Source organism: Gorilla gorilla, chromosome 4, assembly GCF_029281585.2.
Source record: "Gorilla gorilla gorilla isolate KB3781 chromosome 4, NHGRI_mGorGor1-v2.1_pri, whole genome shotgun sequence".
NCBI classification, from domain to species: Eukaryota; Metazoa; Chordata; class Mammalia; order Primates; family Hominidae; genus Gorilla; species Gorilla gorilla.
In genome coordinates this window covers 70,704,964-70,724,135 of record NC_073228.2, presented here as the reverse complement: position 1 = coordinate 70,724,135, position 19,172 = coordinate 70,704,964, and the positions used below count along the sequence as shown (strand labels likewise).

The 19,172-nt window shown below is 46.2% G+C and overlaps 1 long non-coding RNA gene across 1 annotated transcript; it reads right to left on the bottom strand.

Moving 5' to 3' along the window:
• Nucleotides 1-391: 391 nt before the first annotated feature.
• Nucleotides 392-4,813, bottom strand: LOC134758545 (uncharacterized). Its single transcript, XR_010133829.1, has 3 exons — nucleotides 4,536-4,813; nucleotides 2,363-4,037; nucleotides 392-1,811 (listed from the first exon to the last, which is right to left on the bottom strand). It is a non-coding gene; the product is annotated as an uncharacterized lncRNA (long non-coding RNA).
• Between the last annotated feature and the right edge of the window lie 14,359 nt (nucleotides 4,814-19,172).

Here is a 19,172-nt window from a genome sequence, read left to right as displayed (position 1 = left end):
CTACGCAGAACTGTCAGTTAAACCTCTTTTGTTTATAAATTACCCAGTCTCAGGTAATATCTTTATAGCAGTGTGAGAAGGGACTAGTACTTCCTGAGTATTTGCTTAAAGTGCAGAAACAATTAATTGGTCATATAGACTCCTCTTAAGTTGGGTTTGTTGGGATTTACCTAAACTTAAGTTATTCTAGTCGAAGCCTGGGTAAAATAACCAGTGTCTCCATTTGTCCCATTTTACAATAAAAGATGTACTTAAGCAAATAACTATATTGTCACCTAATCAGAATACTCACAGCTTTCAAATTACGGATAACCTAGAGAAAAATAAATTTGCTCACAAAAACACACTTCACCCAATTTTTCTAAACTATAAATAACTCAAAATAAAAACATTTGCTTGACTCTTCTTTAATAAGAGCAGTGGCTTTCAAACACAATATCATTTGTTCATCCTGGAACTGCTATCCACAAGCCAAACAGCTCCTGTTAGATAGGCACCGCCTATCAAGCACTGTAGAATATGTAGCAGTTCTTCACATAGTTAGAGTCAGTCCTATGGGAAAACAGAGGCTCTGCTTATGAATATTATTCTCCTTGCATTCCTCAGGTAGCAAGATGCTATATCAAAAGTATTTGGGTCCCCAGCAGGGATTTGGGCCAAAGGACTCAGGGCGTTTGGTTGATCTTCACCTTATTTGTCTCAACATTGCCCCAGGCAATATTATCTTCCTCATTATAACTTTTGCCTTTTGATTAACAAACATTTTCTATCTGGGGCAAATAATGAATAAGTATTCAAACATATCTATGATTCTTCTGGGGCAGGTCCTTGGACTTCCTTTTCCTTTCAATTTTTTTCTTATTTCCCTAATCATTTATCAAGCATTTTTAAGAGCCCTGAGGGACAGCAAATTTGATAAGGCTTCTCTATCATATGATTGTGCTGAAGCGATGTTACCCAGAGTGCCATTGAAAAAGGAGCCCTTTCAACCCATAAATTTCTTATTGCATGAGTCCAAGCCACATTTTGAAAAGCCTGCTGGAGGAGTAAAGAGGTTTATGCAAAGTTCAATCCACCCCCAATCCTCCAATGCCCAGGTAGCCCTGACGGAACCTCCCCTGCATCCAGCTCCAGCCCCAGCCCAGTCCCATTGGATCCCTGACTTTCACTACAGCCAAAAGATTCAAGGAGTCAGTCCACCCATGAGCAGAGGGGAGCATGTTTCTCAAGAATGAGACAGGAAGTGCAGAGGAAATGCAACATGTGCCTGCCCTAGAAGACAAGGCCAGTCACAGTCACCTACTGCTCATTCTAGGCAATCCACTCACCCATGAGGTGAAACATGGAGACCAAGCTAGCTTCCCTGTCTGAGACACGTATGGAAGCCAAGAGCCCCAGGATCATCAACCCTGGCTAATCAAGCAGAAACAGGTTTGGAGGGAGAAACAATCATGACACGGATCTCCAGGAAGTGTCGCCCTGGAGGACTGGGAAGTGGTCTTTGTTGAAGACATTCAGACAGACCAAGAAACATCAAGACCCCTCAGAAACAGGGGAGACAGAGCAAGAGGGAGGACAGAGCAGAGGCCAGAGCCCAGGCAGGATATAGCACCATGCCATCGGTACAGGCATAAGGGGAGGGGTGCCAAACTGGTGACTTGTCCAGAGAGGCCAGTGTTCCAGTGACAGAGATTGTTGCCATCTCCCATTCCTAGCTTCTTCTTCAAGATTGTATCGTTGTGTGGCTTCGTTCTCAGAGAAGAGCTGTGAAAAGATACAACAATCTTCTTTGACTTTGGTTGGCTCCACCCCTGCAGAAAAATGACCTCCTGTGAGCATTTTGTCCTTGGCTGGAGTGTGGTCATACTGATCCTAGAAAAGAGGCCGCTCAGGATGGGGATGAGATTTCAATTGCCCCAGGACTGACGCATCTCCTCACGTGGTCGAGGTCTCCATGAACCCAAAGTGGAAACGCCGAGAAAACGATAGACAACCGGCCACATGACCCAGGCAGAGACCCAGAAAGAGGCTCAACAAAGACCAGACGACATGCAAAAATAGCTTTTTTGGCGCACAAGGCACATTCGTCCAAACAAACACATGCACAAGGACACAAACAAACCGACAGAGAGAGGGAAAGAGTAAGAGACAGAGAGAGAGGAGAGAATAGGAGACACACACACACAAACAAACACACAGTCATACAGCACTGGCACAGAAACACACCACACCCCAAGGCAACCTCTGAGGCAGCAGGGTTCTGCTCTACATGAGAACGACCCTCAGGTGAGAGAGCAGCCCATACGCATGCAAGCAGACCGGTCCTCGAGATCACGGGGGCACGACTTCTGGGGAGACTCACCTGAACACCGTCCGGGCAGGCCTGAGGCTGGCATGCCATGCCGCTTCCCCTGGACTTCGCCTGTGGTTTCGTCATCCTGGTCGGCCCTTTGCGACTCCTGGCAGCCAGAGATGTTCCTGTCGACCCCATGGAGAGGTCAGGCCGGAGCCTCGGAGCCCCGACACCCAAGCACTGCCACGGAGGGCTCCTGCGTTGCCAAGCCTCAGGGACGGGTTTCTAAGGCAACCGTGGGACTAACTGCGAGTGGAGCATGCGCTAGGGCCTTGCGCATGCGCATTGGAGGGGCCGAGTCGCACTCCGCTCCTGGCAGTCAGGCTGCGACCCCTTTAAACAATAGTGGCTACGCGGAGGAAGGGCGGCTTGCGTTGCAGCCCTGGCGGCGGCTGGATCAGGGGTCCAGTAGGGGGCAGTGTGGGAGAGGAGGCCACAGGCGTCCCAAGGCCAAACCCCCAGGAGTGCGGTCTTCAAGACCTCCTTAAGCCGACTTCCGGGGTGGAGGTGGAGCTTCTGGGCGCCTGCTGGGGTCCCAGGACTCCTCTTGAGATCTGACTTTGGACCCCTCCGGGTGAGAAAGGATGGGCTCACCATATCTGCTAGGCAGGCAGGGCCTCGCTGCATCCCAGAATGATCCCATGGGCCCCAAGGCGAGGTGTCAGCTGAAAATTCACTGACCCAAGAGCCCTCTGCCTCCCTTCTCCTTTGAAAAAAGAAAAGCCCTGGGGCACTTCAAAGCTGATACCACTTTCCAGGACACGTGAACACAGGGACAGGGGAAATTCCGAGGTGGAGCCAATGAGACCATACGTGGCATGGCGTACCGCAGAGCAGATGGCATAAATGTGAGTCACCGAGGGCGTATGGGGCGATGGTGAAACAAAAAATGGTGTCCAGGCATGTGGCCGGCGGAAGCGGGGCACAAGTGAACTTTCCATCAATGCGAAGGAAAATCAAAGAACACCTGGGATGCAGGAGGGGGCCAAAAGATTCAGGGACTCAGTACACCCAGGAACAGAGAAGAGCATGTCCGTAAAGGATGAGACAGGAAGTGCAAAAGAAATGCGGCACCTCTCCTGTCCTAGAAGACAAGACCAGTCACTGTCGCCTACAACTAATTCTAGACAATCCACCCACACATGAGGTGAAACATGGAGACCGAGGAAGCTTCCGTGGCTGAGACATGTATGGAAGCCAAGAGCTCCAGGGTCACCAGACCTAACCAACCCAGCAGAAACAGGTTTGGAGAGAGAAACAGTCATGACACGGATCTCCAGGAAGAGTCTCCCTGACAGACTGGGAAGTGATCTTCGTAGAAGATATTCAGCCAGGCCAAGAGGCAACTAGGCCGCTCAGAAACAGGGGAGACAGAGCAAGAGGGAGGACAGAGCGGAGGCCAGAGCCCAGGTAGGATACAGGGCCGTGGCACTGCCACGGGCATAACAGGAGGGGTGTGAAATGCGTGGCTTGTCCAGAGAGGCCAGCGTTCCAGGGACACGGATTGTTGCTGTCTCCATTCACGGCTTCCTCTTCAAGATTGTGTCGTTGTGTGGCTTCATTTCACAGAGAAGAGGCGTGGAAAGGTACAACCATCTTCTTGGACATGGGTCTGCTCCTCTCCTGCCGGACTATGTGCTACCGTGGGGCTTTTGTCCTGGGCTGGAGTGTGGTCCTCTTGATCCTAGAAAAGAGGACGCTCATGATGGGGATGAGACTTCCATTGCTCCCGGCCGGACGCATCCCCTCACGTGATCGAGCATTTCTCAAACCCAAAGTGGAACTGCCGCGAAAACGATGGACAGCCGGACCAGGACCCAGGGAGAGTCGCAGAAAGAAGCCCACCAAAGACCCGCAGACATGCAAGAAATCCCTTTCTGACGCGCAGGGAACATTCGTCCAAAGACACACACGCACACTGGCCCACGCACACACACACACACACACACACACAGAGACGGAAAGAAGCACACAGAGGTTGAGAGACAGAGAGAGAAGGGAGAATGGGAGACACACCCCCACACACAGTCCTACCGCGGTGGCCGAGAAATACACGCCCCCAGGCAACCCCTGCCGGGTTCTGCTCTCGACGGGAACGACCCTCGGCTGAGAGAACAGCCCTCGGGCACGCAGGCGGACCTGTCCTCGAGATCACGGGGGCACGACTTCTCGGGAGACTCACCCGAACACCGTCCTGGCAGGCCTGAGGCTGGGATGCCACGCTGCTTCCCCCGGACTCCGCCTGTGGTTTCGTCACCCTGCTCGGCCCCTTGTGACTCCTGGCAGCCGGAGACGTTCCTGTGGACCCCCTGGAGAGGTCAGGCCGGAGCCTCGGAGGCCCGACACCCAAGCGCTGCCACGGAGGGCTCCCGCGTTGCCAAGCCTCGGGGACTGGTTCCTAAGACAACCGTGGGAACCACTGTGACGCGAAAAGCGGCGCGCGCCTCGCGCATGCGCATTGGCTGGGCCGACTCGCGCTCGGCTCCTGGCAGTCAGGCAGGCTGCGTCCCCTTTAAATACGGGCGGCTGCGCGGCGGCAGGGGGCGCGCCTGCTGCAGCCGCGGCTGCGGCTGGATCCGGGGGTCCAGTTTGGGGCCGCGTGGGAGAGGGGGCCGCAGGTGTCCCAGGCCCAAGCCCCCGGGAGTCCCGTCTTCAGGACCTCCTTGAGCCGACTTCCACCGATGGACGGGGAGCTTCAGGGCACCTGCTGGGTTCTCAGGACTCCTCTTCAGATGTGATTTTGGACCCCTCCTGGTGAGAAAGGATGGGCTCACCACATCTGCTGAGGCAGGCAGGGCCTCGCTGCAGCATAGAATGATCCCATGGCCCTCAATGCCTGGTGTCAGCGGAAAATTCACTGATCCGTGAGCCCTCTGCCTCCCTCCTCCTTTGAAAGAGCAGTGGCCTGTCCCGCTTCTAAAAGCCCCGGGGCTCCCGCAAGCCGACACCGCTTTCCAGGACACGTGCAGACAGGGACGGGGTGAATCCGAGGTGGAGACAATGCGATCACGCGTGGCACTGGCGTATCCCAGAGCAGATGGCGTGAATGTATGTCACCGGAGGCATATGGGGCCAGGGTGAAAGCAAGAGTGGTGTCCAGGCATGCGCCCGGTGGAAAGGGGGATGAAGTGGCCTTTCCCTGAGTGCCAAGGGAACTCAAAGAAGACCTGGGAACCTGGACGGGGCCTGTGCCTCAGTCCAAGCCACATTTTGAAATGCCTGCCAGAGGAGCACAGAGGTTTCTGCAACAGTCACCGCACCCCCAACCCTCCACCGCCCAGCTAGTCCTGACGCAACCTCCCCTGCACGCAGCCCCGGCCGCAGTCCCAGCACAGTCCCTTTGTTTCCTGACATTCGTTACAGCCAAAAGATCCAGGGAGTCTGTCCACCTGTGAGCGGAGGAGAGGATGTCCCTCAAGAGTGAGACAGGAAGCGCAGGGGAAATGCACTTGTCCTAGAAGACAAGGCCAGTCACGGCGGCCTAGCGCTCGCTCATCCTAGGCAATCCACCCACCCATGAGGTGAAACACGGAGACCGAGGAAGCTTCCCTGTCTGAGACACGTATGGAAGCCAAGAGCCCCAGGGTCATCAGACCTGCGCAATCCAGCAGAAACAGGCTTGGAGAGAGAAACAGTCATGACACGGATCTCCAGGAAGTGTCTCCCTGATGGACGGGGAAGTGATCTTCATGGAAGATATTCAGCGAGACCCAGAGGCATCTAGGCCACTCAGAAACAGGGGAGACAGAGCAAGAGGGACGACAGAGCAGAGGCCATAGCCCAGGCAGGATACAGCACCGTGCCACCGCCACGGGCATAAGAGGAGGGGTGCGAAGCGGGTGGCTTGTCCAGAGAGGCCGGCGTTCCAGGGACTGGGATTGTTGCCGTCTCCCATTCCCCGCTTCCTCTTCAAGACTGTCGTTTCCTAGAAGACAAATCCAGTCATGGCGGACACCCCCACACACAGTCCTACAGGGGTGGCATAGAAATACAGGCCCCCAGGCAACCCCTGTGGCTGCCGGGTTCTGCTCTCATCAGGAACGAAACTTGGGTGAGCGAATAGCCCCCGGGCACGCTGGCAGTCCTGTCCTCGAGATCTCGGGGGCACGACTTCTGGGGAGACTCACCCGAACATCGTCCGGGCAGGCCTGAGTCTGGGATGTTGCGCTTCTTTCCCAGGACTCCGTCTGTTCTTTGTGCTTCCTGGTTAGCCCTCAGTGTATCGTGGTGTCCTGAAACTGTTTTTTCGACCCCCTGGGTTGGTCATGCTAGATCCTCAACACCGACGCACTGTCCCAAAGTGCTTTTGCTTTGATAAGGTTTAAGGAGTGGTCCTCAGCCAACGGTTGGAGTCACTGTGACTGGAGAACGGGCTGGCGCCTCGCGCATGCGCATTTCCCCTGCGGAGTCGGGCTTTGCTCTTCAAAGACCAGCTGTGGCTCCTTTAAACAGGTTTTGCGATGTGTGGACGGGGGTTTTTGTGGCAGTTGCGGTGGTTGCTTGAGCTGGGATGTAGTGGGGGCATTGTGGGAGTGGGGCTTCGGGCCCCCCAGAGCCGGACTCCCGGGAGTCCTGTCCTCAGGACCTCCTTGAGCCGATTTCTACCGGTGGAGGTGGACCCTGCTTAAGGGTGCCAGTTCAGGTCTCCGGACTCACAGGCTGGCTTGCATTGTTGTGATCACAGCTCATTGCAGTGTCAATCTCCCAAGCTTAAGCAATTTTCTTGTCTCAGGCTCCCACGTACCTGGGTCTACAGGCATGTGCCCCCACACTCAACTACTTTTCTTCAAAACATTTTTGAACGAATGGGGACTTAGTATGTCTCCTGGCTCTTGTCAAACTCCTGGGCTCAAGCTGTCCTCCTGCGTTGACCTCCTCAAGTGCTGAGATTACAGGTGTGAGCTTCCACATGCAGCTAAATTCTTATATCTTAAATCCCTACCTCCAACAATAAGCAGATGTTAGGCCCACTTATTTTATAACTTTTTGCTGTTTATGTCTCTTTTTGTCCCTGGACACAGGGATTAGCAGCCCACTCTCCACCAAATTTGAAATCATTAGGGACATTATGCTGTGTCCCAGGAGTGGCTGAGGCTTCAAGGACCTGCTCCTCTAACATAGGCCTGCTGAGGAGTACAATTCATCTTGCGTTTCTGTGTTGTTTAACAACCTTCCTGAGCTCCTCTAAGTCAGTCCATCCTGCCACAGCTGGGAAGAATCAAGAAACTCTCCAAGAAAATGTTTCTCAACTTGCCTGTTGTCAAGTAGAAGACCGGTCTGCTGACCATGGCAGGCATGGCAGTGCATGACAGTGAGCGCCCCCCACCGTGTTTGCTCTTCACTGCATGTTCCACCTGAACTTTCCCGTCTGCTCAGTGAGTCTTGACAGTGGGGTACAGGGGACTCACTGTCAAATACCAAGGCTGACCCTCTCTGAATACAATGCCATGACCTAGTTACTGTCACTGTGGTTTTGTCTTCAGGGACTAAAGGATACAATAAGAATTTGTTCCTTTAATTTTCCTGTTGATGCACAAAATACTTAAATGCTTCTACATAGGTCTGCCCTTTAGTGCCACAGAGCACTAAGGGAAAGTCCCCACAATAAAGATGCTTTTCACCTGAGCTGCTAGATGTGACAGTTAAGCAGCTAAAGGTTAAAAAAAAATCAAAGCTCCCCAAATGTTGTGGGTATGACAGCTGGTCCAACTTCATGGTCTGTACTTTCCCTCTAACAGCATGGATAAATACAGAGATAACTAGCAACTGGTACCCTAGTGTGCCAAGCAATCAATGCATCTGTGTGATTAAAAACCAGCATTTAACCATACTCTAGATACATTAAAAATCAACCCCACACTCATAGACTATAATTCTACTTTGCTTCCAGATGGCAGTTACAATTGGAAAGGAAATATCTAGTTTACAGGAGGCATTAATACTTCATTGTTGCAGAAACGGAAGCCTTAAAAGAAGGTATTCTGGACTTTCTGACCTGGATGCTAACAAATAGTGGAAAATATGTGTCTAAGAATACACTTGGAACAGAAATGTGAAAAACCAAAAGTAAGAGATATGATGAAGGATCAAATATAAAATGCCCCAGTGCTAAAGAGGCAGCAAAGAAAACTGTAGAAGAAAATGACAAGAGGCATTATGCCTTTATGAGTTTCTGCTACTATATAAGAAAATACACTAGGCTGGGTAATTTCTGAAGAACAGAAATGTATTTCTCACAGTTCCATAAGCTAGAAGTCCAAGATCAAGGTGCCAGCAGGATTGGTGTCTGGTGAGGGCCTGGTCTCTACATCCAAGATGGTATCTTGTGCACTGTGTCTTCAGGAGGAGATGCACTGTGTCCTCACATGGCAGAAGGCAGAAGGGCAAAACAGGGGAAGCCCACTCCCTCCAATCCTTGTGTAAGGATCCTAAACTCATTCGTGAAGACTCTCCCTTCATGACTGAATCACTACCTAAAAGCCCTACTTCCTAATCCTATGACATTGGTGATTAATTTTAGGGGGACACATTCAGAGCATAGCACCCTATATTCAATTTCTTAAAAATTATTTTGTTGTTTTGCTTTTCTGTTTTTCAAATGGCTTAAAGTGCACAAAATTGGATTAATCATAATCCTTGGCTCATAGCATACCTTGGCTCCTATTTCATCCTTGTCTGTGCCTGGGCCTCTGAGTAAATGTATTTGAACAATATGGTAATCACTTATGAACCCAAGAACTAGGGTTCTGACCCTAACATCTGCTCCTCCTCTGTCCTTTTTCCTGATTTTCACCCTTCAGCCCGAGGGTAACTACTACCCTGAATTTATGTTTAGGATTCCCTTCCTTTAAAAAAACATTGTTTTATTGCATACATATGATTGCCCTAAATGACATATTATTTAGTTTTTAAGGGTATAATTTATTTACCCATTCTTCTGTCAATTTATCCATTCTCCTATTAATGAACATTTGGCTTATTTCTAGATTTTTGCTATTATGAATGGCATTACATGAACATTTATTTTTTTACTACTTCTGGTGCATATGGGCAAGAGTTTCTCCAGGGCCTATGGTAGAGGAATTACTTTGCCATAACATATGAGAATGCTCAAATTTATAAGATAATCCAAATTGCTTTCCTAAGCGGTTGTTCTAATTTAAACTCTCACCTCCTGTATTAGTTCGAGATGATCTTGTTGATCCACAGTCTCTCCATATTTGGTGATATGGTTTGGCTGTGTCCACACCCAAATCTCAGCTTGAATTCTATCTCCAGAATTCCCACATGTTATGGGAGGGACCCAGGGTGAGGTAATTGAATCACGGAGGCCAGTCTTTCCTGTGCTAGTCTTGTGATAGTGAATAAGCCTCATGAGATCTGATGGGTTTATCAGGGGTTTCTGCTTTGGCTTCCTCCTCATTTTCTCTTGCTTCTGCCATGTAAGAAGTGCCTTTCACCTCCTACCATGACTCTGAGGCCTCCTCCACCATGTGGGACTGTAAATCCAATTACAGTTCTTTTTCTTTACACCTCTTTTTCTTCTCAGACTTGGGTATGTCTTTTTCAGCAGTGTGAAAACAGACTAATACAGTAAATTGGTACCAGTGGAGTGGGGTGCTGCTGAAAAGACATCCAAAAATGTGCAAGCGACTTTGAAACTTGGTAACAGGCAGAGGTTGGAACAGTTTGGAGGGCTCAGAAGAAGACTGGAAAATGTGGGAAAATTTGGAACCTCCTAGAGACTTGCTGAATGGCTTTGACAAAAATGCTGATAGTGTTTTGAACAATAAGGTCCAGGCTGAGGTAGTCTCAGATGGAGATGAGAAACTTGTTGTGAACTGGAGCAAAGGTGACTCTTGTTATGTTTTAGCAAAGAGAATGGCAGCATTTTGCCCCGCCCTAGAGATTTGTGGAACTTTGAACTTGAGAGTGATAATTTAGGGTATCTGCTGGAAGAAATTTCTAAGCAGTAAAGCATTCCAGAGGTGACTTGGGTGATATTAAAGGCCTTCAGTTTTATAAAGAAAGCAGAGCATATAAATTTGGAAAATTTGCAGCCTGACAATATGATAGAGAAGAAAGTCCCATTTTCTGAGGTTAAATTCCAGCTGTTGGCAGAAATTTGCATAAGTAACGAGAAGCTGAATGTTAATCCCCAAAACAATGGGGAAAATGTCTACAGGAGATGTCACAGGTCATCACAGCAGCCCCTCCCATAACAAGCCTGGAGGCCTAGGAGGAAAAAATGGTTTTCTGGGCTGGGCCAGGTTCCCTGTGCTGTGTGTAGCACAGAGCCTTGTTTCTCTGTGTTTCAGCCCCTCCAGCCATGGCTGAAAGGGGCCAACATAGAACTCAGGCCATGGCCTTGAGAGTGCAAGCACCAAGCCTTGGTAGCTTCAACGTTGTGCTGAGCCTGCATATGCATAGAAGTCAAGAATTGAGGTTTGGAAACCTCCACCTAGATTTCAGAGGATGTATGAAAACACCTGGATGTCCAAGCAAAAGTTTGCTGCAGGGGTGATGCTCTGATGGAGAACCTCTGCTAGGGCTGTGCAGAAAGGAAATGTGGGGTTGGAGCCCCTACACAGACTCCCTACTGGGGTACTTCCTAGTGGAGCTTTGAGGAGAGGACCACACTCCTCCAGATCCCAGAATTGTAGATTCACTGACAACTTGCACCGTGAGCCTGGAAAAGCTGCGGACACTTGACATCAGCCCATGAAAACAGCCAGGAGGTGGGTTATACCCTGCAAAGCCACAGGGGCAGAACTACCGAAGGCTGTGGGAGCCCACCTCTTGCATCAGCATGACCTTGATGTGAAACATGGAGTCAAAGGAGATCATTTTGGAGCTTTAAAATTTGATTACCTTGCTGGATTTTGGACTTGCACAGGGCCTGTAACCCCTCTGTTTTGGACAATTACTCCCATTTGGAACAGCTGTATTTTCTCAATTATCTGTACCCCCATTGTATCTAGGAAGTAACTAGCTTGATTTGGATTTTACAGGGTCATAGGCAGAAGAGACTTGCCTTGTTTCAGATGAGACTTTGGACAGCAGACATTTGGGTTAATGCTGAAATGAGTTAAGACTTTGGGGGACTGTTGGGAAGGCATGATAGGTTTTGAAATGTGAGGACATGAGATTTGGAGGGGCCAGGGGCAGAATAATATGGTTTGGCTATGTCCCTACCCAAGTCTCAACTTGTATTGTATTGCTCAGGATTCCCATGTGTTCAGGGAGGGACCCAGGGGGAGGTAGTTGAATCTTTGGGGCCAGTCTTTCCCATGCTATTCTTGTGATAGTGAATAAATCTCACAAGATCTGATGGGGTTTTTGCTTATTTTGCTTCCTTCTCATATTCTCTTGTCACTGCCATGTAAGAAGTGCTGTTCATCCACCGCCATAACTCTGAGGCCTCCTCAGCCATGTGGAACCCTTAAACCAATTAAGCCTCTTTTTCTTCCCCATCTCAGGTATGTCTTTATCAGCAGTGTGAATATGGACTAATACATTTGGTATCAACAAACTTCTTAATATTTGTGGAGAGAATAGATGTGTAGTATCTTGTGCATTTTTCTGATTACTAATGAGGTTGAGAAAATTTTTATATTTTGTGGGCTTTCTCTTTTCTGAAATCCCTAATGTCTTTTCCCAATTTTCTGTTGGTTTGCTATTTTTAAAATTAATTCATAGGAGCTCCTTATTCAAAAACAATTCATATGAGCACTTAGTTGATATGATATTAATCTTTTGTAGGTTTTAGGTACTGCAAATATCTTCTTCTAATTTATAGTTTATCTTTTCACTTTTTTACTTTTATTTTTCAATTTCTATTTTTTTTTTTTGAGACAGAGTCTTACTCTGTTATTCAGGCTGGAGTGCAGTGGCTCACTGCAACCTCCACCTCCCAGGTTCAGACAATTCTCATGCCTCAGCTTCCCAAGTAGCTGGGATTACAGGTGTCTGCCACTAATGCCTGGCTAATTTCTTGTATTTTTAGTAGAGATGAGGTTTCACCATGTTGGCCAGCCTGGTTTCAAACTCCTGACCTCAGGTGATCTACTGTTGGGATTACAGGTTTGAGACACCATGCCCAGACTATCTTTCCAATTTTGATGTAAAAAGTTCTTAATTTTGTGATAGTCAAAACGTCTAATCTTTTTTAATGGTTAAGTGGCTTTTTGTGTCTCATTCACTTACATTTTCTACTAAAAGTTTTAAAGTTTTGTTTCTGACATGTAAGTCGTCTGTCCATCTGGAATTTAATGTTTCTATATAGAGTGAAGTAGGAATATAATTTCATTTTGTTTCCTATATCAATAACCATTATTTTTCTATTCTATTTATTGAAAAGTCCTTTCTTTCCTTGCTGATCTGCCATGTCACCTACATCACATATCAAAGATTAAATTTGTGGAGATTTGCTTGGTAGCTCTCTATTCTGTTTCATTAGTCAGTTTATCAGTGAAGACCACACTGTCTTAATTGCTGTAGCTTTATAAAAGTTCTGATATTTGGCAGGACGAATCTTTCCTCTTCTTCAATAATGTCTTTGATATTCTTGGCCCCTTCCCTTTTCCATATATATATGGGTTCCATATATATATTATATATATATATATATATATATATATATATATATAGAGAGAGAGAGAGAGAGAGAGAGAGAGAGAGAGAGAGAGTCTCACTTTGTTGCCCAGGCTTGAGGACTGTGGTGCAATCACAGCTCACTGCAGACTTGAACTCCTAGGCTCAAGAGCTCCTCCTACCTCATCCTCCCAAGTAACTGGGACTCTAAGGCATGCACCACCACATCCAGATAATTTTTTAAAACATTATTATTTTTTGCAATGATGGGGATCTTGCTATGCTGCCCAGGCTTGTCTCAAACTTTTGTCCTCAAGCAACCCTCCCACCTGAGGCTCCCAAAGTGTTGGGATCACAAGAGTGAGCCACCACACCTGGCTTCATTTTCCATATTTTAAGACTATTTTTAAAAAGCTGCGCAAGACTGCTTTTTTCTCTTGGTGTTACTTGCAACTCCCTTACTTAGCCTTGGAAATACTGTTAGTGAAGAAAATCTAAAGAGTCAAAAAATAAAATATTCTTTCTTTTCTTCCAATTGCAAAAGTGCAGACACCCTTCTGAATCATAAAGCTAGTTTTGATAAATTGGTGAACTGAGAGCATACACAGTATTATTAATTCTGTTCTAATTTCTGCTTCACTGTGGAGTGTCTTCACAGAGTCTTAAAAGATTTTTGCTATGAAATATTCTTATACATGTAACCCATAACCTCTGCAATTCTGCAGTTGTACTTGGCTGTCTTACCTAATAATCAGTTGCTTTGCTTCATAATATTTAAATTGGCATCTCTAATTTCCAAAAGACATAAATACTAGTATAGATTTTTAGTTAAGCCAGAAGAAAGTAGACTTTATTTACTAACATAACTTATATGTAAAAGTTTAATAAATCTCCCTGCTTCTTTTCTTTTGCATCATAACAACCACTGAAAATAATATTTCTATAGAAGTTGGGTGTAAATGAACAATGACTTTTGTGGCCAGAGGTGAATGGCCCAGGGGCTCCTGCACTCCAGGTCCCACTGAGCCTGCCACACAGCTGAGGGCATTGGTATTTCCACACACCTATAGTGCACACTGTCTCAGAACACAGATCACATGCTCTCCTTTATTCAAATGGGGAGTTGAGAGTATTGTCATTGTAATTAAATTAATAAATACATATTTATACACTGTTCAAATCTGGTTGGATTTGTGTCCCTTCACAAAACAAATTGCTTATATGAAACCACAGAGTTAATATAATTGAGTACATTTGCTTCTATGAGATGCTCTTTTAAATGGAATTAGAATCTAATTTGAAATGTCAGTTAAAAGTTTAAATATTCAACTCAATTACATTTAGATTTTTGTTTTGTTTTGTTTTGTTTTGAGACAGAGTTTAGCTCTTGTCACCCAGGCTGGAGTGCAATGGTGCAATCTCAGCTCACTGCAAGCAGCTTCTCCTGGGTTCAAGCGATTCTCCTGCCTCAACCTCCTGAGTAGCTGGGATTACAGGTGCCTGCCACCACACCCGGCTAGTTTTTGTATTTTCAGTAGAGATGGGGTTTCACCATGTTGGCCAGGCTGGTCTCAAACTCCTGACCTCAGGTGATCCACCCACCTCGGCCTCCCAAAGTGCTTGGATTACAGTCATGAGCCACCATGCTTGGCCTTTTTAGATTATTTTACTTTATTTTAGTTACTTGTTTTTATGACTTTATTGTTATAAAAATGCTAATTTTAAAAATCTATCAATATAACAAAGAACATAGAAGATGATCAACAAGCATTCCCACCTCCGTGATCTAGAAATAACTGTCATCAATCCAAAAGCTTACACATGGTGAATCCCTTCACACCAGTTCCCAGTATAAAGTAACCCCTTGCTTGTAGAAAACATTATTATTATTATTTTTGAGATGGAATTTGTCTCTGTAGTCCAGGCTGGAGTGCAATGGCATGATCTCATCTCACTGCAACCTCTGCCTCCCAGGTTCAAAGGATTCTCCTGCCTCAGCCTCCCAAGAAGCTGGGATTACCAGCATGCACCACCAGGGCTTGCTAATTTTTTGTAATTTTGTAGAGACGGGGATTCACCATGTTGGCCAGGCTGATCTCGAACTCCTGACCTCAGGTGATCCACTCGCCTCAATCTTCCAAAGTGTTGGGATTACAGGCAGGTGCCACCACACCCAGACTAGAAAACATTATTCAATAGCAAACAATAGCAGTATGCTTGGGGGTTTTAGGATTGATTATTTTCAAATTTCTAGAAAAGCTCAATGCATTACCTTGGGCTATAATCTCAGGGCAGAGTCTCATCTATTAATGGGGGGCTGGCCTAAGGGTCCTTCTAGCTCTCAGACTAATGGTTTCCCATGTTGAACTGCTCCCTGCCACCCACCATCCTCGGTTTTGTTTGTTTGTTTGTTTTTACAGAGACCAGGTCTCACTATATTACCCATGCTGGTCTTGAACTCCTGGCCTCAAGCGATCCTCCTGCCTTGGCTTCCCAAAGTGCTAGAGTTACAGATGTGAGCCTCTGTGCTCAGCCTATCATTGGCTGTTCAAGTGTGGAGGTAAACAGTAGATGACAAATTTACCTCCAGGTCAGAAGGGGCAGATGTCCCAGGGCAGAATCATAACCCTAACCAGGCCTCCCACTGCATGAAGACATTATGTTCTGAAGCTTAAACCTGGACAAAGGTCTCACCAGTAGCACTGTGTTCATGAATATCAGGTCAAAAATTTAAAACTGGGACTATCCAGAAGAACCTGGTAGATGCAGGTGCAGTCCACAGTCCAATGGTCAGCCATGATAACAGGCCACCTGTACTTTCTCTTTATCATGGAGTCCTTGATGTAAAAATTGATGACACTTTCTTGCTTCTGGTGTGCTTCCCTTTCTTTTTCATTTTCCTTAAGTAGCTCCCTCCATCCCGCCTCCCAACAGGCCACAGTCAATTCAGGATATTTTAACCATGAAAATGAGTCTCCATAACACGAATTTAGAGGCCATGCAGGGTGGATCATGCCTGTAATGCCAGCACTCTGGGAGGCTGAAGTGGGAGAATGGCTTGAGCTTAGGAGTTTGAGACCAGCCTGGGCAACATGGTGAACCCTGTCTCTAACAAAATAAATAAATAAAAATAAGCCATGTATGGTGGTGCATGCTACTAGTCCCAGCTACTCAGGAGGCTGAGGTGGGAGGGTTGTGGAGCCAAGGAGGTCAAGTCTGGAGTGGGCCAAGATCATGCCACTGCAATCCAGCCTGGGCAATGGAGTGAGACATTATCTCAAGAAAAATAAAAAAGATTTAAAGGACAGGCTGACTTTCTTGTTACAAGCCAATGCTTATTTGCCATTCCATAAACCCTAGGACACCTCTTAAGAATTACGCTAAATCTACTCTACCTGTGCTCTATAAATGGAACAACAACACTTGGATGATATCAGAGCTGTTTACCACATGGGTTACTGAGTATTTTAATCCCACTGTTGAGACCTACAGCTCAGAAAAAAAGATTCATTTCAAATACTTCAGCTTTTTGACAATGTACCTGGTGACTAAAGAGCTCTAATGGAGATGTACAGGGAAGCGCATGCTGGTTTCATTCCTGCCAACACAACATCTGTTCTGTAGTCAATGGATTGAGGCATCATTTTGACTTTCAAGTCTTATTATTTGAGAAATATATTTTATAAGGCTGTTACTGCCATAGCTCATGATTCCTTTGATGAATCTGGGCAAAGTCAATTGGAAACCTTCTGGAAAGGATTCACTATGGTATATGCCACTAAGAACATTCATGATTCACCAGAGGAAGTAAAAATAGCAGCATTAATAGGAGTTCGTAAGAAGTTGATTCTGACCCTCATAAATGATTTTCAGGGGTTCAAGACCTTAGCAGAGGAAGTAACCACAGTTGTGGTGAAGATAGCAAGAGAACTAGAATTATAAGTGGAGCCTGAAGATGTGAGTGAACTGCTGCAATCTTTTTTTTTTTTTTTTTTTGAGATGGAGTTTTGCTCTTGTTGCCCAGGCTGGAGTGCTATGGCGTGATCTCAGCTCACCACAACCTCCGCCTCCTGGGTTCAAGTGATTCTCCTGTCTCAGCCTCCTGAGTAGCTGGCATTATAGGCATGTGCCACCACATCTGGCTAATTTTGTATTTTTAGTAGACATGGTGTTTCACCATGTTGGTTAGTCTGGTCTCGAACTCCCAACCTCAGATGATCCGTCCACCTCAGCCCGGGATTACAGGCATGAACCACCACGCCTGGCCGAATTGCTGCAATCTTAATGGAAATAAATGGATTTAGATGGAAAAAAGTTTAGCCTGGGGCTCAGGATCGGCTCTCCCTTTACTACCACATTCCTGTGCAGAGCACCAAGGAATCAGAATTCTACACTCGACTTTGGCCTTGTGGGTTCTTATGGCAGTATGTTTATTGAAGTAGGAGAATAGAACATATTTAACTATTTGTTAGCTTCATTTATAACTCATAATTATTTGGACATAATTCAAATGTGGGCTGGAATTCTTGTTCTGATTTTTTGTGGCCTTGAGCTAAGGAAAAGCGACCCAGGGAAATAGGCTTTATATGCTTGGATGGCTTCATGGAATCCCCAGATTCTTTAGCTTCTGTGATGACTCAAGATTGTTACTAAAATCCACTTTATATTATCTTTAAAAACCAAGGGATATTATTTTTGCTTATATTATATTACATATTATATATTATAGCATATTATATATAATATTATAATATATAATATAATAAATATATAATATGTATATTATATAATTATATATATTATGTATAAAATAATGTATTATTATTGCTTGTTATGAATGAGCAAAGAAAGTGGTTTCTTGGGATGGAATCTACTCCTGGTGAAGATGCTGTGAACATTGTGGAATGAACAACAAAGGACTTAGAATATTCCATAAACTTAGTTGATAGAGGAGTGGCAGGGTTTGAGAGGATTGGTTCAATTTTGATATAAATTCTACTGTGGGTAAAATGCTACCAAACTGCATAACATGCTACAGTGAAATCTTTTGTGAAAGAAAGAGTCAGTCAATGCGCAAACTTCATTGTCATCTTATTTTAAGAAATCACCACTCCCTCTCCAGCCCTCAGCAACCACCACCCCGATCAGTCAGTAGCTATCAACATTGAGGCAAGACCATCCAGCAGCAAAATGATGACTTGCTGAAGGCCCAGATGATGGTTAGCATTTTTTGGCAATCACATATTTTCAAAGTAAGGTATATACGTTATATTTTAGACATAATGCTATTGCACACTTAATTGACTACAGTAGTTTAAACATAACTTTTTTTTGAGACGGTGTCTGGCTCTGTTTCCCAGGTTGGAGTGCAGTGGTGAAATCTTGGCTCACTGCAAACTCTGCCTCCCAGGTTCAAACAATTCTCCTGCCTCAGCCTCCTGAGTAGCTGGGACTACAGGCACGCACCACCATTTTTGTATTTCTGGTAGGCACAGGGTTTCACCATGTTGGCCAGGCTGGTCTCGAACTTCTGACCTCAGGTGATGCACCCACCTCGGCCTCCCAATGTGCTGGGATTACAGGCGTGAGCTGCCATGCACGGCAACATAACTTTTATATGCACCAGAAAGCAAAAAATTTAGTGTGACTTGCAAAAAATTTAGTGTGACTTGCACTGTTGTGATATTCGCCTTATTGTGGTTACCTAGAACGTGTAATATCTCCAAGGTGTGTCTGTATCCCTAAAAGCAGAGTTGGAGTAAGGACTTGGGTGTGGGTGATTTATTTGGGAAGTGATTCCAAGAAGCAGGAGTCAGAAGTGGGAAGAGTGAGACAGGCAAGAAAGAAAAGTCAAAATAATGGCTTGCTATTGAGGCTCCTGCCATGCAGTTTTTTCTGCAGGACCTTCCGAGAGGCTCCGGAAAGTTATCCAGAACTGTCCACCTGAAACATGAGCCTGGAGCATTTGCCCACCTGTCCCACACTGGTTGAGGTCTTCCCCTGAGGCTGTTAACCTGCAACTGTTTCTGGGCTGTATTTGTGCTCAGGAAAAATCCTACAATAATGGAGATGCCCAAGGGCAGAAAGTGTAGCTTGAGTTGGCTGACAGCACAAGGGAAGCCTGCGCTTCCATGGAACTTCCCACGGTGGCAGAGACTGAATGAAAGGTGAACTGAGAAGACATGACGCAGGCGCCATTGCACTAAGCAGTCATAGCCTTCCATCT